General features: G+C 39.6%; 1 long non-coding RNA gene and 1 pseudogene across 1 annotated transcript in view; one reads left to right on the forward strand and one right to left on the reverse strand.

Annotated features, from left to right (window-relative positions):
* Positions 1 to 19663, reverse strand: part of LOC141938490 (kinesin-like protein KIF20B) — a 38714-nt pseudogene extending 19051 nt beyond the window's left edge.
* Positions 19664 to 20101: 438 nt separating this feature from the next.
* Positions 20102 to 27915, forward strand: part of LOC141938491 (uncharacterized) — a 31632-nt gene continuing 23818 nt past the window's right edge. Inside the window, exons 1-3 of the long non-coding RNA XR_012627310.1 lie at positions 20102 to 20140; positions 21138 to 21259; positions 24946 to 25122. This is a non-coding gene — a long non-coding RNA (uncharacterized LOC141938491). The remainder of the gene's footprint in view (positions 20141 to 21137; positions 21260 to 24945; positions 25123 to 27915) is intronic.

Below are 27915 nucleotides of genomic sequence, written 5' to 3' on the forward strand. Positions count from 1 at the left end.
TTTTCCACACACACCTCTGCACACATTTTGCCGTAACTTCAGTTGTAATGTCAACTTCGCCTGCTACCATTTCAAGAAAGTAGCAATTACTTACAGAAAATTTCAATTTTCCAAAATAGTCAAGTCCGTTATAAGCACAGATTTAATTTTTTTGTAAACAGAAAATTGAGATGTCTAAGACTTACATAGTCTTTTATGGTTTCTTCTAAACAGGATATCAAATCTTGCAGTCTCGTGATAGCATCATCTTTTTGCTCTGCGATGTCCATTAGTTCTTGAATCCTTTTATTCTGCGTATTCATTTTCTTAGAAAAGAAAGTAGTTCAGTCAATGCTAAATTCTTGAACTATACAATGCATTTAGAAGCAAGATCAGTTAAGCTAAGCTTGATATAAAAAAAGCTAGAAACATACTACAATAGCATTTTAAGCTACTGAAATTTTGTACTAAAGCAAGTAATTTTGCACAAGTTTTTTTTGAGAAAGTTACCTCAGTTGCTTCTTTAAGCTGCTCAGCAGCCTCATCCGATTTAATCATCTGCATTTCAAAGTCTGTAACAGGAAGAGAAGCCTGCATCAAATAAGTGGCTATTACATAGTTTACTCAGTAATCCATTTTTCCAGATCTTCTGGTACTTTAGTAGCTTTTGAATAGACTCATTTATTTTTGTGTTGGCTTCTACTTACAGGACACATTTCAAAAGTTCAGGTTTTTTTGAACAGAATTGGGCCCTGTAACCCGTATAAAATATAGATCATGTCAAGAGACTTCTGCTGAAATCATATTATGAGGTATTGATACTTTTATCTATGAATGTTCCACAGAATACCTGAAAACACTGCATCAGCAAAATGTGAAGTGCTGGGATCACAATATAACCATGAAATCAAGAATAAATAATGTTGACATGTTACCCCCACAATTCAGAAGTCTTCAACTGACAGTTCTAAGTTTTGTCTTAAAAATGAAATAATCAAGGCCTGTGGAATTGTTCAACCCAAACATACACAAAACAATTGATTACCACCTATAGAGGTAACATACGATTTGGTTCCAAAATCCTGCTCAACTGGATTATTTCTATTTTACAGTGTCATTTCTTTTTTCTTTCACATCACACACACACCCAGCTCACCTTTGGTTTTCTGTGTCAGCTGTTCTTCAATTTTGATTAGTTCATTGGTTTTCTCTGTCAGCTTTTCTTTGGTCTGAGTTAGTTCAGTGCTAGTTTTTCCCAGTCGCTTTTCAAGCCAACCTATAGCTTCCTGTGGGTCCTCCAGAGACACAATGTATCTGTATGTTTCTTCCGCCTGCTTTTTGGTATCAACGACATCATTCTGCAGAGAATCAATAACATCCTCAAGCTCAATGTAGGTGCCTGGCCTTATGCCATGTTCTCCATCCTGAAAGATAATTTATATCCATTTAGAAGTAGCAAATAGTTACACAATATCCATTATTTCTACTGAAAATTTCAAAGAACGTTATGTACTCAAACATCTAAGTACAGTTAATTCTGACTTCAAAGCCATCTTGTAGGTTCACAGGCAATTTGATTGCCAGTTTCTCTCTACCTTCACACAGAATTCTCCAGCATCAAGTAACAGCTACTTTATTTTTAAAGCATTTAACGGCCCACCATCACATTCCCTTTTATACCACCACAAAAGCATCCCCTCCAAATTTAATATAAAAGCTAGCATTTTTACCCGATGAGAACACTGAATGAACACAGCAAGCAAACAGTTTTAGAAGGAATACATCTGAAATTTTCAAATATCAGTAAAAGTTTGTGAGGTCAAATAAGTTTGTGGTAACTTATCAAATTAAGCTGTACTTAAAACACTGACTTTCTTTCCTCCTTGTTTTTTTAAAAACAAAGGGTTCGAAACTCACAAGAACCAGCCTCAACTTCAGAGTTTAGTTATGCTTAAGTGTATATACAATTATCATTGCTTCAGTTGTAGCCACAATAGCCTTAAGAGGAAAGAAGTCTCTGGGACCACTCCAGTACCATCCATATATGGGGTCTTAGAAGTCAGCTTCAAATACCTTAAACAGGCACTCAATGCAACAGTTTATAGCATAATTGCAGCTTTTCCCCCAGTTTCTTTGTACACAGTAATTCTCACTTTGTGTTGCAGAAATGCAGAAAACCCCAGATTCCTAAATGCATATCCGAGGCACAGCAACTACTCCTATTGAACATGATAAATATATCTTGCTGAGGATACAGTTAGGCAGCATGCAATTCCTTGAAACCATTCTTCTAATTCTTGAGACGTACCATCACCATAACAGGTAGTTAGTGAAAGGGATGTTATCAGGGGCATAATACCAGAGGTCCAGCTTGTTCACTGCAAGGCTTATCCTTTAGTTCATTTTCTTCATCCATGTCTTCAAGATCACCATTTACAAGTTCCTTGAAGATTTCCAGGCGTCTGTCAGAATCTTCTTGAAGCCGTTCTCGTTCATAAGAAAGGAACTCACTATAGTAGGGAAAATAAGTCAGATAAAAGCTAGCTAGTATGAGCTGCTACAAAGTTATTAGTACAGCTGCCTATAAACAAAGATGTTTTTTTCTTTATTTTGGCACAATAAAACAATACACAAAATGGTGTTGCTACACCAGAGTACGCACACTCCTGAAGAATGAGGGGGAGACATATATACACAGATATGGCTAACACTTGACTACAAGCATTTTTTCTAAGCTTCTTGAGCCAGAATACCCATCTGAAGTATCACTAAGACTGCAGTAACCAAAGAATTTGCAAGTGTCACTCTTTCTACAGACATCCTATCAAAGCTCTTCTGTTAGGGAGAGCTCTACAGGAACACTGCTGACAGATTACACACACACACACCCTATGTGCCCCAAATCAAAGCCTTTCCTACACAGTATTTTTCCTGAACTCATAGTCCAAACAGAAACTGATCTATTAACAGAGGCAGTAAGTCTAGCAGAAGAGTGTGGTCTCTTATAGCCAAGAGACAGATTTAAGAAATAAATGAATGGAATTTAATTTTTTTTAATCATTAACTTTAAAAACCACTTAAAGCTAACTTACTTGAAATATATTTCCTGCTCAGCAAAATATTGGGCAAATTCCTGCATCACCTCTTCACGAATCTTTAGTTCCAGCAGTAACTTATTCTTCTTTTCAGCAATAAGTTTGTTCTTCAACTCTTCTATGAGATTCAGCAGCATCTAGAATTACCATTAGTATTAAGTTTTTCATAACGACATGGTTTCCCATAAGTGAGATTTTTCTCATTCCTCAAACACTACAACACCACTTTACCCTTCCACCTGACAAAATTTCTTCCAGTTCTTTTATTAGCTTATTCATAAACAGGAAGATTTATGAGTAGATCAGAAGATCTCTTTGGTACTAAACACAGCAGTTTATAAGTTTGCACAGAGCAGGCATTTGTAAAGAACATCCATTTTATTACAAGAATTCTTGAAGTTGTCTTAAACAGGCTTAAGCTCCACAGGATTTGGCTCTTGTTTTCCAGGTGCTCATTTTTGGGACAATATTAATGAAACCTCCACAAAAGAGTTTCTAGTCCTCAGTTCCCTCCTCATCTTCCCTAGAAGTGACTAAATTTGCTGTTCCTTAAGGAACAGTTTTCAGCATTTTCTTGTACACAGAATACAGAGAAACAGTCTTCTGTATTGCTAAAAGCAGGTAATACTTGCTGTGCATTGACCACAGGCTACCAAAAGGAGAGAAAGCCAGATCTGCAATTCTTACTGCTTGGTCTATATTCAGACACATTATAGAGTTTTCCCACAACAGGCATCATCACATCATGAGTAATCCCACTTTTAGTTCTTAATGCTGGATTTAGATAAAATAAGGGTGATCAGAAAAAAAGGTGAGAGGGGGGAAAACCAGAATAATACCTTGCTTCAAGACTCCATGCTACGCTAATTCTTAACATACCCCTGGCACATACCATGTACTCTTTTTTTCCCATAATAACTTTATTATCTTCATGTTTCTGCACTGCTTCTTCTCCTGACATATGCTGTTCCTCCATCTCATTATCATCTTCAATCACATCTTCTAAGCTCCTGTCCCATAGGACAGTAACTCTTTTCCTTGAAATTGGCATTTTAATGTGACTAAGTAGTGATGATGTTGTTGATTTCTGGTCAAATGACTGATCTTGGACAAAAACAGATGTGTCCATAGCTAAAACCTACCCAGAAAACAAAGAATAAAGTCTTCAGTATTTTTTAATCCTCTACTGGCACTTCCAAGATATACCCGCTGCACTTCCCTATAGGTCTCCTGAGCACAGTACTCCCCCAGTCTATCATCTGTTCAGAGTCACTACTTCAACTGGTTTCCAGCTAGAGTATAAAGGAGTCACTTTAGAGTCTAACCCTTCTTTTGATTGCAGGAACACCAAGTTTCACTAGCTTGACAACGTACAAGAGGGTTGCCACCTCATGCACCTTCAGATTTCTGTATTTCCTATACTTTGAGTTTCTAGTTGCATTACACAAATGCCATCCAACAAATTCTGTTTGTTTTAGTGTTGTACTTAACCCATTTAGATGAGCCCACATTGTAATGGCCTGGATCTCTTGTCCTTTGAACATATTTAACTGTCAACAGAAGTTTTCCATGGTTTCCATTAAGGCTGCAGCACTGATCCCCAATACTTTTGTCTTCCAACTCCACCAGGGTTCTATCCCTGCACTTACTCCTACTCATTCTGCTTAACCTCCACCTTCCCACTGAAGCTCCTGAGGACATAAAGACAACCTTTCAAATTCTCTTTGGTGCTCAACCTACATACCTCAGGTGAGCAATATTCCACATTAAGATAGCAGTAGTATATGGGGCAGCTAGACTTGCTACTAGGTGAGAGCATGCTATGACTACAGAAGAAAAATTCACCCAGATCTCATGGAATTTCTTCCAAATATAGCAAGTGTCTTGTCAGGCTGGATATTTTATGGGAATTACGGATTTTTAATAGGAAATATATGTCCCAACAAAGCCTTTTTAAAAGCTTTACAAGGAAATAAAGCCTGACTAGGAGCAATCAGAAAATACGATTGCAACATGAGACAGAAAAACCCAGTCACTAAATTCATATTCTTAGGAGAGAGGGAACCTGCTCTTTAAAGGCAAATCAGAAGTACTGATCAAGATAAACTGCAACACACTTACTTTTTGTGCAATGGCCGAGAACTTTAACACATGGAGTGTTTCATCGTACGTTGAAGCACATTGGCTTATGTTTACTATCATGTATACACTCCCCTTTCCACTGAAGAATCCTTGAAGGAAATGAGTTAGTTTACTTTCCCGAAAGGGTATGTGCTGCTGCGACCTTTAAAGACAAAAGAACAGATGACCAGATGTTTAATAATTTCCAGTCAGTGTAAAAGCTACCCAGCATGAAGACTTAAAAATATTTATTAAAGTAGTAGTCATTAAATAAATTAAAATTGTTTTGGACTAGATGCAGCTGTTTGTAGAGAGACCATGTGGCTGTTGTGACTGTGGCTTTAGCCATTATCTTAGATAGGCTATAGCAATATAACCAATGGGAGCACTTAAACTGAAAGTGTTCAACGTTTAGCCGTGGGCAGGTCACACAGCCTCATGCTACACCAAACTATACCCCAACCTCTCTCTTCCCTTCCACATTAATGAAGAGAACATATCTAGTTCTAGGCATGCAGTATCCAACATCATCAGAGATCTCTCTCACTCGGTATCCGGCCTCTGAGAATGGACAAGAGCAAGTGCCTAGGCAAGAAAATGAGCATACACCAAACACATGGAGATACTTTTCAGAACTTTCTTCCTAATCTCCCAGCAGTTTGGCACTTCCTAAAAAAAAAAAAAAAAAAAAAAATCACAATTTGTGCCCTTGAATTTAACAGCTGGGGATGTAGTTTTTGATGCTTATAGGAAATTTTATGAGAATTCCTAAAACATGACTGAACGCACACTTGCCACCAAATAGGTTGCCTGCATTTTGGACACATAACAGCTATTCAGTTACATGGACAGTGCTACAGAACTCAGGAAGGCAGCGACACTCCTACCAGAGTACATAGACAGCTCATAAGTAGCTTTGCTGCAGGACTGGTAGTCCAAAATAATTTTAAGAAAGTTTCTATTTCCTATTCAACTTGCAAAGGGCATGTATTAACACTTTAACAATATAGAAGAAATGCTCTGAAGCATGATCTCTTAAAATTCCAAGTTATTGGGATCAGAAGAAGTCATTCTGAATACATTAACAGCCCTCTAAGCAGCCGCTAGTTTTAATGCATCCTTCCTATCTGGAAAGAACAGAAAAATAAGACAGACTGTAAATTCACAGAACATAATCAGGAACACACGCTAGCAAAGCTTCTTCATCTTAAGGTGTTACAGACTTTGAACAGGCTGTCAGGAAGAGTGCTACGGGGTAAGTGAATTTGGCAAAGCACATCCATCAGCAGACTGGGTTCATTTAACTTCTGGGACAGAAATAGAGCTGCAAATGAGAACATGTGGAGAAAGCAGTTCCTGGACAGTTATATCCAGCTGTGACTATATATTGTACTGTTTTTTAGACAACTAGCTTCTTGTATTATTTCACTCTTATTTAGATCCCCAAGGTAGGGCATAAATAGCAGGAAGGCTTTCTTTTGTCTGCATATGGTTAGCTGGATCAGGAGGAGAGTGTTAAGTTATGTCAGTATTTATTAAAAAACAGACAAATTTTGTCAAATGGTGCACAGTTATGATAGCACAGCAATGTTCTGCTGATGAAAAAATGTTACACTAGAAGTATTAGACAGTTGAGTTAGTTCGTAAGGAGTAATAAAAGGCTAAAAATTTGACACTTACTATGACACTGGTGAAAAGGGGGGTTTAAACTTATTCCAAAGTTTGATTTTTTGATAAACCAAGCTCAGAGGAGTAAAGTTAAATTGCTAAAATATACAATAGCATGCTTAAAGGAGATTAGAATTGATGATTTAAAGAGCAGAACAAGGCAAGTTTAAGATGACTTTGGTAGATCAACAAGTCTATACATCATTTCCACCAAAAACTTAGTATTAGCATTGCATATTTTAAACATTGTAGGTAATACCTAAAAGCCACAACCAGTTTGCAATTCGTACAAGGACTTACTTTGACTGTTGAGAATTCTTGAGTGCGTTAATACACTTGCCTAGAATCAGAAGAGAGGTGTTTATATTTCCACTCTCTTTCAATCTACGACCTTCATTGTGGGTCTTGGCATATCTTTCTGAACCAGCAAGATCACACAGTGACAATCTGAAAACAGATAAGGAAAACTCCCTTTATTTACCTTAGAACATGCACAAATTATTCACTTTTTAAAATGATCACTGTTTTTAGAGGAAGAATTTCTTGATCTTCATCTGCACAAACACTTCCATTCTTTTCAGTGTTGCTTTCCCAATCAAATTTTACATTACTTCCTGACAAATCTTTTCCCAACACACTTCTTATTTCCCCTCCCCCCCCGGCCATCCTCTTCCTTTTGAGGACTTAGACGAGTTCAGGTATATAGCAGGCTAACAGAAACTTGTGCTGAACAGAGGGGACAAGATATAGAACAGCACTGCAACCTGATGGCTGGAGATAGAGGGCCAAGTACTGCATGATTGTAGAAAGTGGGGAAAAGGAGTGGGAAGTGGGTAGAAAGTGCATGAGCTTCTACCAGGAAGCACTGGGTATATAGTCAGTACCAGTACACCAACACAGAAGATAACTGACAACTTCATCACAAAAGAAGAGAGGGTCTCTGCTCTGAACTTACTCATTGACTCGGGTCACTTGTGGGGCTCCTGAATCTTCAATTTTTAGTATCTTAACTGTGAATATGCTGTGACTAAAAGGAAAAGTTTAAATCAGCAGAGAAGATAAAGTAGACTAATACCTTCAAAATATTTTTAGCCTCCACAACATCTGTTCAAAACACTGTTGAATCTGTCAACTTGTCTCAGCATATACTCTATCAGATACAAACTTTTAAAGAGATGCTGGTGTAGCCTTTATTTTGCTTTTTCCTCAGACATTTAGATGGAATAAAGCTAAGTGCTTTTGCTTGAAGGACAGTATTTGATAAATCTGTTAGCTTTTGTACAGGTTCATCTTACTGACGGATTGAATCCTTTTGACTAAAAACATTGGGTCACACAGTGCTAAAGGATGCCAAACCTAGATATCTAGACCCTGTTAAAGCCTCTTCCCCTCCTAAAAGTCACAATCCATATTTTAGTTCCCCCTTCCTCCCAGACACCATCCTATGCCCAGTGCTATTCAAAAAGTTTCTCACCTTCTGCTGGAGAAAGTATTTAGCTTCGTGCTTGCGATACTCTGGTGTTTCAACCCCAGTTTTAGAAGTCTAAAAGCTTCTTTAGAATCAGAAATCTGAACCCACTGCAGACCTTTAGGAAGAACAAACACAGTAATCTTGTAAATATCATTATCAAAAAGAAAGAAGGGATTAGGGGATAACGTATGCACACCAAGAATAATACGTTTATTTGAGACAAAAACATTTTACTAAGCATGCTTCAGACAGAAATTATGTGACGACAAAATCAAGATTCTTCCTTCCATGGGAAAGGAAGAGCACATATCTCTCATCATTTCATCCTATTAGCACACAGAAATATGCTCCATCCAAATTAAGTGAGCAACCTTAGCCTCCACTCTGAAAAGCCAAAGCACAGGGTCTAATATGAGCATGAACGCCCTATGTTCATACTCATCAAGGCAGAATTCTACCTGGACAGCTTCTCTGGTTTAGCCTACGATTTTGAGGGTGTGGGGGGAAAATCACCTAGACATCTTTCAGGGCCATCAAGTTAAAAAAAAAAAAAAAAAAAAAGAAAATCAGTGAAGAATTTTGTCTGCAATATGATGACTGTATATCACCTTGGTATGGGCTAGAGTAAATACCTACAACCCTACTAATGGAACTTAGAATATGAACATTATGGCCTCTGTTAAACTAGAGGTCACCAAAATTGTACTAGCAAAAATACCAGCTGTGACGAAGAAAAATAAGAAAATCATCAGCTGGTTTTCCTCAAGAACATCAGGAACAGCCTTATACCTCCAAATGTTATAAAAAGAGATTATGCTGAAGCATAGCTCAAAGCAGACTATTTCCTACTTCACACCTCTTCTAGTCTTTGAAGAAATGAAGGAGTTGGGTTTATCATCTGATTCAGCTTTTTGAATTATAATTTGGCATATAAAAGATAAAAGGAGCAGGCCAAACACCTCCAAAAAAGCCTTTAATCTAGAATTGGTGTCTTGATTTTCCAAAGAACCTATAAATCAAATAGGATTTGAAACCTGTTATTTCCATGGCCAGAAACAAACACTGAACTGTTAGAGTTCTGCTAACCCCCCGCCTCCCCCAACCCACAACAAATCACATCACAGGCTTCATTAGAGTACTGTAAAATGTAATTTGCAGTCAGACTGAACTTTCTCACATATTCTCTGAAAATACTAACAAAATAGAACTGTTGAGCCAATTATAACTATAGGTAAGAATTTGGAGTCTTTTTTAAGAAAATGGAAAAAATCAAAACACTAAAAAATTTGTCAATTGTTCTCAATATTTCTCCCATTTCAGAGAAATATCAAGTCAGTGGAGTGCACGCAGGCTTTTAAGAGTTACAGTTAACAACAGAGAGAAAACACTATTAAAGGTACAGATACTTCTGTGTATGTAGATTGTTGCCTTTCATACCCAAGGCAGACATTTCTAGTGCCACAGTGAATACAGTTAGGAGTTTTCTAATCTAGAAATAAATATTATTACAGGAAGACTGACTTCTCAAATTACACGTTTGGCAATTTGCAATGTATTCTAATCACCTTTTACATAAGAACATCCCTTGACGTCTTGAGCAAGGCGTAGTGTTTTTCTTTTCTTGTCATTTGACATAGGAATCAGTAGATCATAAAAACATTCATTGTAAATCTCACAAAATGAAACCCAAAGAGAAAATTTCACGTGATTTTTCACAGTTGTGCTAGATTGTTCTGAGCCTTTTAAGAGTTCTTCCAAATCTGTCAAGTACAAAATATTACAAGTCAGTATAGACCTTGTAAAATAAACTTTATTCAAAAAATTAGTAAGTGAAGACTGATATTACAGCAGCCTTCTAAAAAGCACTTACCCCAGACAAAAATCCCTTGAAACTTTTCTCCCCTTTCTTAAATATCTGGAAGTCACATGCTTACCCTACATATCTGCCAGACACCTCATCTACCACTTCCTTTCCCACTTGCAAATTCTATCAAAAACATGCAGCTTTGTTAGAATTATTCAAGTCTCTTCAATGTCTTTAAAAGAATCAAACTGACAAGTACATATCATTCTAACATTTTAAAGCAAACCTAGTATTTAGGTAGTTTTTAAATGCTAGAATTAGGTTTATCTAATTACATACAGGGTCAGGATACCACTAGAGACCATAGCATAAGTAGTACTATTTTTCCTTGCCATAGTTTCATCTCATTTAATGTCTGTTCAGGTAAACTTCTAACCATTTTATCCTTGTGTTTTCTGGCCAGATAAATTGATCACTATCCAATTCACAGGCATATAAAAATGCCAAGCAGTCATTTTATTATTAACATAGGCCAGAAGTCAGTTGTTGACTTTAAGAAAGCTTCTTTGCCTGCTTTAATTGCAATTCTTTAATATAAAACATACCCTTACAACCAACTGGTGCTTTGCTGTTAGTGCTATCTTGATGGTCTACCTACAAAAGAGAACAGAGGCTTTACGATACATCGTTGACAGTAGATCACCAGTTCCTTTTGTAACAGCTCCTACTAGACAGTAATACAGTGTAGTTGCAATATGCCAATACAAAGATCCTGACTAGGCATCATGTCTAGTTCAATGCACCTGTTCACTCCTATTGAAAGGATTGTTCTTACCTTAATACTCATCCCTGACACTTCCCTTACATCAGGCCCTATCACAGTACAGAGCACTTCAGCTCCCTGAGCCAGAGGAAAACTAGCCACAGAAAAATAGAGGGGTGGGACCCCACAGAGAAACAGGGTGATTTAACAGGATGATTTGCGGAACTCCAGTTGTAGTTTACACATTATTCTTAACCTGGTGAATCTAGAGAGTCTGGAAATTTTTTAGTATTGGTATTTTGCTAATTCAGGATTCCGTATCTTACAGCTTCCTAGGTCAACTCTCAGAAATAGAGGTAAATGTAGAACACTTGTTCACTTAAGAAATTAAGTGAACAACTTACTACTACATGATACAGGCTGTATCACAGTTGAAATAAAGCCCAGGTTTTAGAAAGAGAAGGAAAACTTCCTTCTGCTGAATTCTTAAAAAAAAAAAAACAAAAAAAAACCAAAGTAAAACAAATCCCTACAGATAGAGGTTAATACACACACACTCCATTCCCACTCTTAGTTTTGGTTGTTTGGTTTTTTTAGGCACAGAACTGCAAAGAAGTGCAACTCGTCTACCAAAACCAGTATGCTTAAGAGAAGAAACACGGATTAAAACACAGGTGTGATTTGGGTTGGGTTTTTTTAATGTTTTGTCAAGAGCATATGTCATATGTCAAGAGCATATGTCATATAAAGCTGGGATTCCATAAAGCAATTCCTGAAATAGTTAAATACGTGTGTAATCAAAACTTTCAGGTTTAAGCTTTACGCATATAAAACACCCACCCACCCTCTGTTGAAGTAGGTGCAAACTTTGAAAACTGTTGTTATAAGAACAATACTTCAGCTTAGAGATTTAGTGGCAAAACTACAGGGGACACATACATGATTGTTTTTTCTGAAGCCCTTAAAGACTGCTAGAGCTAGATAGAACATACGCCTGTGCTTTTGAAGTGAAGTCTTGAAGAATTCTGCTGCCACCTGCCTTCCACACTGGAGAATTCTAGTTAAGTAACTCGGATAAAAATCAAGGTAACAGATAGATTCCATCCCACAACAGCCACACCACTGTATTATAACCCAGCATACCACTAGGCAGATAATTCTTTTCACTAAAAATAAAAAATGCACTGCAATCCATTTCTAGTTCCAATTCCTAGCATATGCTCAGTTTTCTTACATTATTGCATTCATTTCAGAGTTAAAGACACCAGGAAAAAGGTATGCTTATACAAAATACAAATCCCCACAACTGTAATTGGACTAAACAGCTTTAGAGTTCCAAGCAATTCATGAAACTGAAGTGTATTTCTGGACTACTCAACAGTGAACTGTTTAAGAATAAAGTCCAGCAGAAACCTGTTTGAATTCAAATCTTTAGAAATCCAACAGCTTTATAGCTCTGCTGTTCCAAAAAACCCTTTGCTTCCTTTGAGGTTATTGGCATAGACTGGAAGAGGGGAACAACCTCAAAATCATTCCTTTCTTTCAAGTATCCTGGAAGAGAGTAAATTGTTTAAAGGAGCAGACCTACTAGCATCCCCGCAGATGGCGAGACTATTTGCATTCCATCCTTATTAAGCACCAGTAACCCCAGAGGATAAATTATCAGATGCTCAAACTATAGAAAAAAACCTTAGTGTTTACATTCTATAAAGTATTCAGCCACAAGGCAGAAATTCACAGAACAGGGTTCATCAGCAATATTGCTCACTTTGCTGCTCATCTGAAGAGCTACCTGACAGCAAAGACACTTCCATACTTAAATACAGAGAGTTGCTTCCCATTGAAAAATGAACATGGTAACATTGAGCTATCTAAAGATGCATGTACTCGTCAGTACAGAAAGAAGTGCTCCTCTACCTCTTTTGTTAGGCGAAGTATTGAATTTTTAATAGCAGTTTCTTCTTTCACTTGGTCTCTAGTCAGCCTTATATAATCTCTGCACCGATGGGGTTTGAAATCCATTGCTGTGTATAGCCTCCCTTGAATACTTTTAAACAACATATCCATAGTCCTTGGCAGAATACCGATGTCATCTTCTGTCCCTGAAAGCAACATACCAAAGAAAGACCCTAATTATTACTGTGAACAAGATATACAAATAAACAAAGACAGAAAGATAAGCAACTCTAATCTCAAGGCATACATGATGGATTTGGAGGCCACTTACAGCACGAAGCAGTGGGTTTTTTATTCTCAAGGTAATAGCAATGTCATTAGTGTTCTGAAAGGTATTTGGCTTTCAGCAACAGCTCATGCTCTACCCCTTAGACAGTAAGGGGCAGAACATAAAAACTGATGGGGTGTTCTGCGTAAACTTAGCCTTAAGGAAAAAAAACAAAAAACAGACCAACCACAACCAACACACATTCAATAGAGATTTGCAGTTTTTCAATTGCATTTCATAGGCTGCCTTCACTCTCTCTCTCAAGGAAGTAATCTGCAAATACAACTGATGACTCCTCTCTCAGCTGCAGTCCTGTACTAATTCCACAGACCCTACCAAAAAAGTTCTAGAAGCCTTGTGAAGACTCACTCCTTTCCCTGTCCCAGACCCTTTCCTACCAAAGCATCCTACTTTTGCACATGAAAGGCAAAAAGGAGTCAGATAAAAGCCTCGGTGAACACTTGATCTTTCTGAATCCAGATGCAAGTTTAAAAAGGGTTCACTTAACTTTGATTTCTAAACCAGAGAGGAGAGGAAAGAGGGGAGAATGGAAGAGAAACAACTATCCTGTCTCAGACTGACAGCATTATCTTCCAGCCTCTGATAACTCCTACCGCTCCTGAGACAGATGGGCTTTCACCAGTTACAGCACTAGCTGTGTTGCCCAAGTCAGAACCTATGTAAAATCTAGCTGGCACTCAAACACCAAGCTAGGAACCAAATAACATAATAAAGTACTGTTGGATTACATTTGTTTCTCCTCATCTACTCGTAATTTTTTGTTTCTCGTAATGCCACTTGTAATTCAACCTCACATGAACAAAGTAGCAGTCACTGGCAAACAATGAACAGTCCTAAAAAACTGTTGCATCTTTCACTTAAGTCCCTTACCATTGACTGAATACAGACTGCCATGTACTGCCAGAAAGGAAAGGCTATATTGACAATACTGGGAATAACAGAAGAGGAAATCATGGCACCCCGTAGGCAACATTCTGCCCTGACAGTTCTTATCACAAGTTGATAGTTAAGTCCTAGAAAAATATAATAGCATGAAAAAGTCTGCAGAGTCTGAAAAGACATGAATCAAAAAGTCTTGAAAACCCACACAATATAGCCCAAACTAGCCAAGCATGCGGGACTGTACACTTTAGGAATTTTGGGGGGTTGTTATTTACCTATTATTTATTAGGACAGAGCATGCCATCATTGCCCCAGATTAATGATAACTGAAAATACTGGCAGTAGTCTTTAGTTATAATCTACCTAACAGAAGATCACTTAGAAGACAATGTCACTTCAATAAAGATCAATTTCATATGGCATAAGACATATTGTCCTTCTACTACTTCTGTGTATAAAATAAGCATTATAGAATCTAGAACTGCCATTTTATTACAGGAGAAATTGTTTCCATCTAAATCAAGCCACCTTATTTGTTAAAATGTTTTGAAAAATAATTAAAGAATGACATCTTCCAACCAGAAAAGATATTGAGCTTTAACAGTACAGAAACAGTACATCAGGAGACAAGGTCTCCTAGGATATTATTGATAAACTCAGAAACTCAAGACAAGACAGAAATACTTGGAAGTACTCAAATATGTTTCAAAACATTTATGCTCTGCCTGTAATAATTGAAACGGACTCAAATACTATTCCTTATTTGGAGACAATGCATATAAGATGCATATGACCTTTATAATAATGATTAAAAAAATATGAGTCTGGACTTACACACTTTTCACATTCTGATATACAGAACACATATTTTCTTAACTCCCCCCTCCACCCTCTAGATACTTGGAGGAAAAAAGAAGTCACATACACCTGGTTGAAATTATTACAGCCTTACAAAGCAATACCACTGTATGTTTACGTAAACTCTGGCAGTGACTGTCAGTTGGCAGTTTAGTGATATTGGTTATGGAAGGAGACTTTCAAAGGCTATTTATTATTATTATTATTCAAGAGAAGCCAATGTACAGGGCCTACAGCTTAAATAAAGGAGAGAGTTATAATATTTCTGCTAGAAGTAATCCTCTCAAAAAAAAAAAAAAAAAAAAAAGGAATTTCATTCAAGAACACATTTCTACTTATACCTTGGAATGTGTAGGTTTTCCCAGCATTTGTAACGCCATATGTAAAAATAAGACGATTATATCCATCTAAGAAGTCTTGCACTGGTTGCTTCATGGTGCCTTCAAAAAATTCTTCTTGAGTTGTTTCAGGGGCAAACACCTGAGCATTACCAAGAAACATCTTTATTTTGTTTCAGCAATCATTAGAGACTTTTAAAGAATCCTTTAAATTCTGTATGTTTATAATCTTAAAGACTATTGACAGTTTAAAAATCTAGTTGGATTGCTATTTAATAATATAAAGTTAAACAAATTTTTCCAGGAAAAGATTAAAAATTTTTAAAGACAATTCATTTACTTGTGAAAAAGTGAACTTCTGTCCAACAGTTTTTTCACTCAGTCGACTCAAAGAATATTGGGGTGGCTTCAGTATGACACTTGTTGAATCTTCAATCGAAACACAGCTCTATTAAAAGGAACCAGAAACAATGCAGGCATGAAAAGTGTATGAAAAGCTCAGCTTAGAGGAAAAAACAAACCAAAAACCCCAAGCATACATTTAAGGTATTTTCAAGCTATATAAATGTCACACCTGCAATTCATTTTCTCTCTCCAACGATGTAAATGGCCTAATACGCAGGCAAACTTGTATGTGTCCCTTAGGCTCCAAAACGTTCCTCTTAAATAAAAAAAAATAAGGAAGTTAGAAATTTGACTAGCTTCTTTGTTGGATAGCTAGCATCTTAAGGCAGTTTTATTTTCACCAGGCTACTTTGAACAGACTTATTTGATGACAAGAGAAGCAAAAGTAATTCACTACATCAGTTTTCACAAGTGCTTAGGCCTCTGCAGAAGTTCGCTGTGATAACTTAAGAGTTCATAATCTTGCAGCATATATATATACACACACACACGACACTAAGGCAATGAGAAATCAAGAATGAAACCCACAAAAACATTCTATGATTAAGCTGCTCCAAGACTGATGCGCCCAATAAGGTATCAATGCAGTGCCACACAACTTAGTCTAATCCTATCTATCTCCTCCAAATTAAAAACATACTAAAGATGCTTTTCATCTTCTCTGTAAAATTCTGATTATTCGTATTGATGAAAAGACTAAGCTTATTAAAAAATATCCAAACAATGCAAACGTTAAAGCTTTCTTACCTGGCTTGTGTCCGAGTCTGAAGAAACCAAAGAAAAATCACCAGAGAGATCTGTTTTAAGGTCTTCCACACTTACTGGCCCTGTTCTTTGAAGTGGCTCAGCACTAGCAATATAGGATGGTCTGAAAAATTCCTCTTTATCCAAATTTGGTTCCATCCTGCGAGATAAAATAAAATCCTTCTTTTGTTTTCTGATCACATAACATAGAGCTTCTGAAGTCTCTTATATAAGACAAGCCAATTTGAAACTGATAGCTGCAGTTTCTTTAAGGAGAAAGCTTTCTTTATCCTATTCAAAATTTACACAGCAAGTTTCTGATAGCTGGGGAGAGGGTCTGCAATGGAGTTCACATCACGATGAAACAAGACCAGCCATTCTTCTTTCAATGCAAAGCAACTGTTTACGAGGGAAAAAGCCTTACTCATATACCACAACCTTGCTAAAACCCATGTTTGACAAGGAAGATAGAATTAAAAAATAAAAACACCAAACAATCATATTGTTCCACATCCGTTTCTCCATCATCCCATTATTGTGTCCATTTAGAATAAAAGTTCATTGCAAGAGTAACCCAAACTTCATGGTTATCTCTGCAGGACCTGATAAATAATTGGTATTATAAATATAACACAATGTAGCTTAATGCATGACAGAGTTCAGAAAAATTCTGAAGACTAGCATATAGTTTTAGCTATTAAGGGGACACTAGAAAATTAGACCTCATGCCAGAGGGCAAGTTACAGAATTGCTTTTTAGTAACTTTTTCAGTCATTTTATAGATCAGCAATTCATCTATTAATCCAAAATTTAATGATTTTTGTGCATCTCAGAATCTGGGCAGTGAAAATTTGCTATAGAAAATGAAAGTAAATTGATTCAGCGTTGATAGTAGACAGGTAGATTTCAAAATAATCTTTAAAAAGTGCATTTTATTTCAAAATATTAGCATATTTTGTCTGCCCTTCACTCTCCAGTTGCTTTTTCCTGTGATGTTACAGATGTGGCTTGGCAGCTTTTGTTATGAATTAAGTTTAACTCATTGGGCTCACAGACTATGACAGCAACTCACTGGGCTCATAGACTATGGCAGCAAGCATTCCAGCAATTAGACATCTACCACATGGTCTCCTACAGTTTTGAAGCTTTGGACATGATGAGTCAATGGTCTAATACTACATTCCCATGTCTATGCTACAGCCACGTGTATATATATTTTGTCTCTAAATACTAATGGAGAACACACAGCATTCATTAAAACAGTGGACAGACCAGGGCTGGTTCAGAAAAGGTGTTGCCTATTAAGCAGTCGTAATATTTTTGTTCCGCCCAGCAAAAAACCTGAAATATGCCAGCACTTTGGTGTCAAAACATTTAACAGTTCAGCCTGACTATCTAGCTTGTAAAAGGCAGATACAAGGCTTCATGAAGCCAGACAAACTTCACCAAGAGGCAAATGAGGTAAAGCTATACATAAACTAAGCAGCAATGTTTAGTTTAATCTACAGTTCTTATTTTTGTCAGACAACTATATGAAAACCAGGAAAAACTTGGCCTGAAATACTGACAAAGCTTGAACAAACACCAAGTTGGGAATAAGCTACTACTGGAAAGAAACATACCTGTGCTGTCACGATCTAGAAGTCTTCCTCATCAGCTACACAAAGTCACAGGGCAAAACTCTTACCAGACCTTGACAGGAAACATAGTTGTTAGGTAACTGACAGTTTAGTTGTTTTAAATATAAGCTTATTTTAAAGTGTGATTTGTCGAGATTATGCTCTCACTCTGTGCTTTTTTACCTAAGGGGCAAAATACAAACATTAAGCTATGTATGCAAAGCTGGAATTCAAAGCATTCATATGAGCCCAGCATTCAGATAAGTCAGGTTGAACCACTAATAGCATGTAAAACACAAGATGCAAACTGTCCATCTGTCTGCACATTGTGTCATACAGCACTGTAATTACCTTAGATGTTCTGGGGTAAACAGGTATACTGCCCGGCTGTAGCCTCTAAAATGTACTTGTATACTGGGATACGTTATTGTAATTCTGCTTATCGTGACAACAGAGTTTAGAGCTGCAGACACCTTAAGAGAAGGGTATCCAGAATGGCACACAAAGCAAAACCTGGTCACGGTACATGTGATAGACAGTAAACTGTTTGTTCATCAAATTCCATTGAAGATACTGGGAGCTCGTGACATGTTATTCCATAAACTATGTTGGCCTAAGCTTAATCTTAACTATTACACTGTGTAACGACTAACTGACTGTAAGTGCTTATCTAAGTTGAAATGCTGAAGCAAGGACTCCTACTAGGCAAAAGACTGAAAAGAGGGAGAAAGGGAAGAAGGACAAAGGGGAGAAAGACAAAGGGGAGAAGAAGAAAAAAAAAAAAAAAAAAAAAGGGGGTAGTGTCTATATTCTGTAAGATATAAACAAAGACTTTGTGAGCCACTCTCAGGAAAGTAGGAAATACGAGAAGCTGGTGACGTGAGGAAGACCCGGATGGAGCGACCCCCTAGCTGCAAAGTGCGCAGACGCAGGATACACCTTCTCAGAGAGACCCGATAACGGAAGGCGGAGGATATAAAAAAGACGGACCCTCGGGAAGTGAGTGCGCGCCGTTGGTGGAGCAGGGACTCCCCGGCCGCCCAGCGCTGTTTTGCTTATTGCCGCTTGCTAAAATAAATAATTGAAATTTAATTAGTCCTAACTTGCATCATTTTGGCAAGATAGTCTATAACAGTACACACACAACCTGTAGCACTGTCAGACAGCACAAGGGTTGAAAAGGCTCCAAACCTCACAGCTGGCAGCTTATAAAGAAACATAACGCATCAGTACTTACACTTTAAAAAATTTAAAAGAAAAGTTTTCCTCCGCAATTACCAATCTCTCACTGCAAGGCTTCGCAGTGTTGTCCCGTTCTTACGGGACACTGCCGCATGGCCTGGTCATAGCCCTGGACGCTACCCGTGACTTGCACGCCCCTCAGCAGTACCTAAAAGTTTTCACACACACATCCCCCGCTCCACAAGTTTTCACCCACCGTAGTGCCAGGGGAGAAGCGAGGGGAAGAGGCCTCAGCACCGCCCGCCACGCAGACCCCCCCAGCACCGCTTCCCAGCTCCGCGACCCCGAGGTCGAAACTGCCGCCTCCTTCCCTCCTCTAGCGAGCGGCCGGCAGCCCGACAGCCCCACAACCCCTTACCGGAGAGCGCACGGCAGGCTGAGCGAGCCCAGCCACCGACCTCCGCCAGGCGAGAGCCGCTCGGCTCTGCTGAGCGGCCCTAGCAACCGTTGCGACTCACCAACAAAACTAAGGCACGGCCGCGATTCTTTTCAAATCTGACCAATGGCAGAGCTCGGCGCCGTCACGCGACCGCCGGCGAGGGAGGGCGGACGTTGCCGCGGCGAAAGGCTCGGCGGGAAATGTAGTCTGGGGGGGGGCACGCGGCGGGGCCGGGCCGGGCCGGGCCGGGCAGCCCGGCTGGCGGGGCGGGGGGGAGGTTTCCTCTGAGGCGGCGGCTGGGCTTCGCAGTGGGGGCGCGCTGCGCTGCGAGGGGTGTTCTCTGAGGCTTCTGTGTTGCAGGCACCCAGAGCCGCCAGGGCCCGCCCTCTCAGCGGCAGCACGACCTCGGCTGCCCCGGGAAGGCGCCCTGGCCTCGCCGGGCCTGCCCCGCAGCCTGCCCTCACCTGCCTGCCTCACCGTCTGCAGTGCCCGGGCTTTGGTCCCTCAGGTCTGGCAGAAGGATGTATGTAAGTTCGAGCTTGTCGATACTCTGGGTGATGAAAGTGATGCTGTTTCCACAGGCGTTCTGCAGGCTGAGAGGCAAGCTGAGGCTTTGCAGTCTGTATATAATCACTGTTTGCAGGCAGTGAAAGGGAAGAGGCCAGGTGACGTGCTCAAGCTGCAGATGCCCTATATCGGAGCAGGGATCAGCACAATTGGGAAACTCCAATTTTAAATTCAGGCTGTCTTGTTCCTCATCCTGGATTACAATACTGACAGAGTGACAGCTGTAGAAAACACTTTGTAAGGTATCTTTGTTTAAAACTTTCCCCAGGTGGAAATTACTGTTTGGTACCAGGTTTGCATGATAGGGATTTAATTTCTTAAACATCAGTAAGAGAAATCCTTTGGCTTCATTTTCAAAACAGTATCATAATGCCAAACAGATCATCCTTTTCTAGAATGTCAGGGTATGGAAATGTACGGATTTAGGTAACAAAAATCACCATAAGTTTCTCTTTAGACTCAGACAGGAATTCTTTGAACTTTAATAAAGAATGTCTGCCTGTTTTAAATTGAAATAAAAGGAAAAGTAACTTGAAAGTAGTCAATAACTACCAAAACCAAACGTTTGTCTTTCATTTGAAGAAAATGCCAGCTAGTGCAAGCAATTCTGTAAAAGAATAATTCTACACAGATCCTGTATCAGCTGCTTTGATGAGGTTGTCTTTAAGATTATATCCCATCTTTCGTTAAACAGAGGTTGTGTCGTATCAGTAAAAGATGTGTGCTTGATTTCAGTTCAGATGCAGGCCATGTTGCAAGAGTCGGTGTGTTTTAACAGCAGAAAGTGATGCGATTTTGGATTTGAAATTGCTTGCCAAACAAAACCGAAAAGCTCTTGTAGACATTCTTTAAGACTTAGGCTAACTTTTTAAAAAGTATTTTAGTTTCTATCCTGAACAGAACAGTGAATTCAAACTACTGAACTAACCTAATGCCAAACCACCTTTTTCATACCAGGAAGGGACTGAGAATGGTTCTCAAATAAAGGGGAAAATTAGCTCCTGTGAGCAAACCTGAAAGTTGTTCTCTTCTACTTGTTGAAAAGGAAAACTGAAGATCTTCTCGGAATATTTTTCAAGGTATATTCCTAAAAATGTTGGGTGCTGTTTTCTGCAGAACTTGGGGCATAACAAAGCTCATAGTACAAGCAGTATTTTGGTTTTGTTTGAATATTAGATTTCTGAAACTGATTTTAAAATACTGCACATGCTGCATAATTTAAACTAGTATCTCAAAGGACTACCATCAACATACTAAAAGAGCAAAACACAATCTAACATGTGCTCCTAGCCTCACACAAACCATGATAAAGAAAACATTACATCAGCATAACCAACCCAGCCTGTTTTGGAGTGGGAGATGATGAAACTCTATCTATGTAAATAACCTTTATGGCTTTTCACCAATATATTCTCCTTAAAGTAGTTTGTGCAAGGACAGCCAGTTGCAACAAAAATATCTGCTGCCAAAAGTGTTAACTCATTAGCTCCTGAAATTTGATTATGTTTCTTTTTAAGTCCTCTATAACTTGTGGAGCAAGGGTGCCACTCTGCAAGGGGAAAAGATTTTTTTTATGAATTACTTGTTACAGCTCTCGTCATTACCCTTAGAAACTTATGCTCCTTATATTTGGGACAGGATTGAAAAGTTGTGGATAGTCTCCTCATCAGAGTGATGAGATGATGCCCTCTGAGACAGCGTATCTCGGGTAGCTTTTACACTGCTGTCAGAAGAAATTAGAGACACAGTCAACACTTCTGGGACTTGGCCCAGCATCCTTCAGCACATCTGAGCAGCAGCCAAACCAGAACTGGCTTCAGCGTCTTTGTACTCAACTCATCTTCCCCGGGGAACTGACAAAGCACTTCAGTTTCCCCTCAGCACTCCTGGTTCTGCTGCGCTTCCCTGTGCCCTGACAGCGCTGCCTTCCCATCCTGGTTGGAGGAGAGTCCTTCTTCTGCAGGGCTTGTTTGGAGCTGACTGGCAGGAAAGCTCCCGTTCCTTGTCACAGAGGTGCCTTGGAGGAAAATGGTGTGCTGCGTTACCTTCTTGGTAGTCTGCCATATCAGCCCCTTTTCACCTGTCTTTCAGGGCAGTGCATGTCATTTGTCTTGTGATTTGCACAGTCCTGTGGGTGCATTTCACACTGCCTTTAATTTGAACCTATATAGTGGTACCCTCGTTGGCCCAGTGCCATCAGTTGCCTTCAGGTGACATTATTTCTAAGTCATATACAGCTGATTTTGTGAACTCATGACTTTGCAGGCTGTTGATTTGTGCATTCTTCTTTACTGATATAGGTATATTTTCCTTTATGTCTTTTAAGCAATAAGCTGCTTCTTCAGTGTCACATTTCCCAGTTCATCCAATATATTTTTTCCACAGCTGACTTTCAATTCTTCAACTATTTGCTTGTTTCCTGCTCAAGATTAGCTTTAAAGGCACAAACTTAAGAGAAAAATGACTTGAGTTTGTCCGTGTAATTGTTGTGCATCAGCGTGCATACGTTCAAGCCTTCCCTTGAACCGAGGGGCGCAGAGGCAGTCACTGGCAAGCAGACGATATTCACGTTGCGGTCCGGTGTCAGTCGGCCAGCACAGCGTCTCTTCCTTCAAAGGGACCTGAACTTACGTCAAATTAACGACGGGAGACAAGGTGACGGGGCCCGGAGCGCGAGGCCCGCCGTAACGTCCAGCCGTAGCACCTCGGCCCCACCGTCAAGGCCCCACCGGCCCCGCTGGCCCGGCAGCGCTGGCGGAAGCCGCCTCGGCGCGAAGCGAGGCCACAGCCCACCCGCCGCCGCCCCGACCCCGCCGGGCCCTCGCGCCCAGCCCCGGCAGAAGGCGCCCAGCGTGGCAGCGCAGCTCGGCCCGGGGGCTGCCGCGGGCACTCCCCAGCTCGGGAGGCGTCGCCCCGGGGGCAGGTGACAGCGTCGAGGCCCGGGAGATCCGAGCGGGGCTGGGCGTCCCCGGCCGGGAGCAGGCGGGGTCTGGCCCTGCAGGGTGGGGGGTGGCTGGCTGGAGCCCCGCGGCGGTGTGGGGCCGGAGCCGCAGCCGTCCCCGGCGGTATCTGTAGTCGGGGCCCTTTCCCCAGGGGCAGGGGCTTTCTGCCAGCCGCCAGCCTCCAAATGCTGCGGCTGTTTCGTGGGTAATTTGGTTAACTGAGTAATTGCAGGAGTTCGGGCAGGGTGGGAGGAAGGAGTTGGCGGATGGTCATGAGGCCGCTCCCTTGAGGTGCTCTGGAAGCATAAAATACAGTCTGGAAAATGAATCCCAGACCCACCGGCAAAGAGGGGGCTTGAGCAGCACATGGCAGTGTGAAATAGCCGGCCGGGGGCCTGGGGAGGAAGGAGGGGATCGCTGATGGGCTGCTGGAGGCAAGCCATAGCGCCTGGTGCTGGACTCGGGCCTTGACACTTGGCCTCTGGCGACTTCCCAGCGCCAGGGCTGGCTGCTGTGGCAAGTAAGGTGTTGGGGTTGCCTGTTGCCCTGTGGTCGTTTAAAGTCATTCACTGAGAAGAGAAGAGACAGGGAGCTCACAGCTGGAGGCATGGTTGTGTTAAGGCATGTTTAGGTACTGCTGCATGTGTGCTTTTCATAGATGCATTGAGGCCACCTGGTCCCATGACAGGGTTTTGTGTTATAAAAATGTGCTACATGTGCTCAGCATATAATTTTCAAATCTTCATAGCTTCATTTGAAAGCATGTACATGGCAAACATAGTATTACTCCTTGAGCAGGAGCTGTATTGTTTTACATAGGAGAAGATTTGAACTATATTTACTAAGATGTATGTTGTTCAATTTGAATAACTCAAGACTTAGTCCTTGGAAAGAGTGCAACTGAGACAAAAAAGCTATTGCTGTTTCTCCCTCCACCCTGGTTATTCATTCTACCCTTTGATTTATTGCATAATTCTCTGATGAGCTAAAGAGATCATTTCAGCTTTAACCAACCTTTTAATCTTGTAATTAAACCAAATAGTTTCAAAATCGATTATTCTCTGCAATACGGTAATATAAATGATTACTGTTTTGAAGGTCAGATCTAGCATTTTGAAATCAGAAACTTCTATCTCTCATCAACAGGCTTAAAAATGTACCTGAAAACATAATTGTGTGTCTTGGATCATTACGCTTACCAAGTGTATGAGTGTACTTAGGTTCTCAGGTCACTTTAATTCGAACAGCTCTTAAAGAAGCGTGTGTAACCAAGTGCCTCACAGTAATAGTGTTCTATACTGGCTCTAGCAACTAAAATAAGTGAATGGCTTGGATATTTTGAGGAATTAGTAATGCAGTTTTTTTCAGTATTAGTGTGCTGTATATTTTTTACATCCATCCATCCATCCATCCATCCATCCATCCATCCATCCATCCATCCATCCATCCATTTAAATCTTTTGTTACTATGATTAGGAAGCTTTTCAAGGCAGGATCATTAGGGCCTTCCATTAGCGCAGTTGTACTCATGTTTGCCTAATACAGTGCATTCTTAACCTCACAGGAGCTTTTTAACATCATCACAGCATAAATGATGATAAAGTATGTTTCTTAAATGTTTCTGTGACATACCCTACTCATTTAAACTGCCAATCTGGAGTAAAATTTAATAGACTCTCAAGATGAATAATAATTGAGAAATATTTTGTGTATGTATGTGCATATATATATATATTTATATGTTTTACTACCAAAGGAAACTGAAGCTTTACTAACTGGAGGGGAAAAAAACCCAACTTTTATTTTTCTTCTGCGTTTTCTAGGGTCTTTCTGTAACTCTGGCACAGATGCTGTAAGACCACCAGTGATGGCTAAGTATTTTACTTCTTTATTGCTGAAAGGGGCTGAAGCATTTAGACAGGAGTTGGCTGATCAGGCCAAACAACACAGTATCACAGTAGTCAATGTAACAGCAAAAGTGGCCTCCGTTGGAGAAAATGGTAAGAACTGTTTTCACATTGTGACACAAGTATTTGTCCTGTAAATGTTTTGTCTGTTTGATTCATTTTGTTTGTCAGTGTCAATGTCTGATGCAATTTGTTGTCAAATGTCAAAACATTCAGTCTGTTTTGTCTGACTGATTCATAGTCATGTAGCAAATAGCTTAGCTATCAGGTATTTAAGATACATGTTGTGAATAGTAAAACTATTGTTTAAAAAATATACGGTCAAAGGTTTTTTTGTGAAAGTGTATTTATACAAGAAAAGATGACTGCTCTTAAATTGTGTGCTGTCTTATTTTTAAGAAAAGTCTGCATAGATGGCTTTTCCGTAGAACTGGTTGCTAAATATAGTTTCTGGGGCATTTGTGATGTGCCCCAGAAAATTAACTCCATCCCAGCCAGAGCCGGTACACTGTCTCACTTTGGGTTGTGATCATGCTGAATCATGTAAACCAGGCATTTTTGAGTTACTGGTAATCACATAACTGAAAACCTTGCCATAGAAAGCACAAGCAGAAAGAGTGACGGTTGGTATCAACTAGGTGTGTAATATTCTTCTCTCCTAGTCGACATTCTACTGATGTCTCAGGACATACTGTTAGAAATGGCTATACAGCTGGAATAATAAATCGAATCCTGTACTTAGAGAAGTCAGTATGAGCTTTGCCGCTGTTTTCACACAGCCATCTTAGTTTTCCTATGGGTTTCAAGGTTACATCCTTTGGACATAAAAATAGAGTGGTATGGTTAATGCAGAAGGACAGATACAGTACAGGAACACTGGCTACTTCAGAAAATGTTTTTTATATGTGCTGCTTATATTTCATGAAGGGTGTTTGAACTGTGTATCCAAATATTGTTTGGTTCCCTAAAATGTCCCCTTTTTTCTTTTTCTTTTTTTTTTTTTTTAATTTCTAAACCTGTGCCTATGTTCTGCAAATATTTGCATAATGTCTTTTTATCTCTAAGTCTGGGACTAGGCCTGTTTTGCACTTTTTGCCATACATGATGTTAATTATTTTTTTTTGCAGACAGTATGTTAGCTTGAAACCTCCAGGTTAAGGGCTGGGCATGAATTCCAAATCTTACTAGTAAAACTATTTCTCTCCATGTGTTGTTGATTCTTTTTCAATCATCCACAGAGCTGTGTAAATACCAACATGGGTAACCATTATTTAAAGGTAAAAATCTCAGGATTGACTTTCCTGAAATGAAACATATGTTTGAATTTTATTTCAACTGAGGTTTCAGAAGTTTTATTTCAGTTCCAGGCTGCTTATGGAAATTCTTCATGGTGTAAGAAATTCAAGCTTTAATCCTTAGGATTACTTTTTTGAGAATACTGTTTCTTCTTTTGTAGTGTTATGTAAAACAGAGGCTGTAAATAGCTGTCTAATGGTCCCAGAGCCCTCAGAACAGCCCAGAAAACTTTACCAAAGGCATTCTGTTGCTCATTACATTCTCAACTGTTGCTGTCCTCTTACTAGAAGCTTAACAAGGTAAATAAATTGGAACATGAAGTCAATACATATCTAGAGTCATGCCATTCTGAAATGGGGAAACTGGCCAAGATACCAAGATATATCTAAATAAATATCAGATATTTATCTGATAGCTGAAGAAACTGAAAGATCTCCACTAAAGGGGGGGGTGTGTGTACATATATATATGTATATATAGTTCTGTGTAGAAGCCAGAAGACTGGACACTTCTGTGTCTCAAAAATATAAGGTGCCTCAAAAAGATGTGGTTCAAGAGTAAGAAGCTTACTGCTCATGTAACATGGGCTAAATCCAAGGAGCAGGATATGTTACAGTGCAGCCATTACAGTATTTCAGTGTAGTATTACTCATCTTTCTGGCTCTGACACCCAAGACAGAGCTTCTTTTATCCTTGGCAAGTGTCAACTGTCTGTCTTGACCTCAGAAACTAGTGCCATTCTCTGATGTTATGTACCATTCCTCGGAATGTCATCATGGTTTTGGGCACTCAGGGCTTCTCCTTGAACTTAAGTGAAGATGTGACTGGAGTGGGATAGTCATGCCACTGACCTTCAGATGTTTTAACTTGGGCTTCCTGTAGAGCCAGTGGTGAGAAATGCTCAGAATAGTTTCAGGCCTAAGTTAAACTCTTGTTCTTTCCAGTTATGCTACATGGTACAGCTAAGCAATATAACCATAACCTGAATTGCCCCCTGGAGGAACCTTGCTTTCTAGCCTCTTAGTTTAGATGTTAAATTTAATGTCTAATATTGGGTAACACAGTTATCCTAAAGCATGATAAAAGGGCAAGGAATTAACATTTAGAAAACAAATTTCTTAACCAGTCACATCTTTAAAGGACTTGAAAATAATGGCTCTTTGACAATAACAAATGGCCCAGGGCATTTCCTGTTTTGGTCTGAGTGGTCTGAGCTCATCTTCCTTTTTTTTTCTTTTGTAAGCTTATGTTTTAGTAGTATTTCAGGCTGGCCATTGCCCATCCTGTAGGAAAAACAGAAGGCAGGGAGCTTAATACACACTAGACATCTGCCCTGCATAGAATGAAGTCATACTCCTGAAAAGAAGAGCCTGTATTTGTGCCATGCGATGGGACTACAGTGTTCTTTGCAGTCCTTGAAGAGAAGCACAGTCTTCTTCCCTGAAAGTGCACCAGCAGATGAAAGATGATGAAAACTCATGAAGTCTCTGTTGCTTCTCAAAGGGTTGATTAATGAGCAGCTAGTTTTTTAAACATGTTTTTATACCATTATTTTCAGCCAAATCAGCAAGTAGATCCATGTGGCCAAAC

Source organism: Strix uralensis, unplaced genomic scaffold (genome assembly GCF_047716275.1).
Source record: "Strix uralensis isolate ZFMK-TIS-50842 unplaced genomic scaffold, bStrUra1 scaffold_94, whole genome shotgun sequence".
Classification (NCBI taxonomy): Eukaryota; Metazoa; Chordata; class Aves; order Strigiformes; family Strigidae; genus Strix; species Strix uralensis.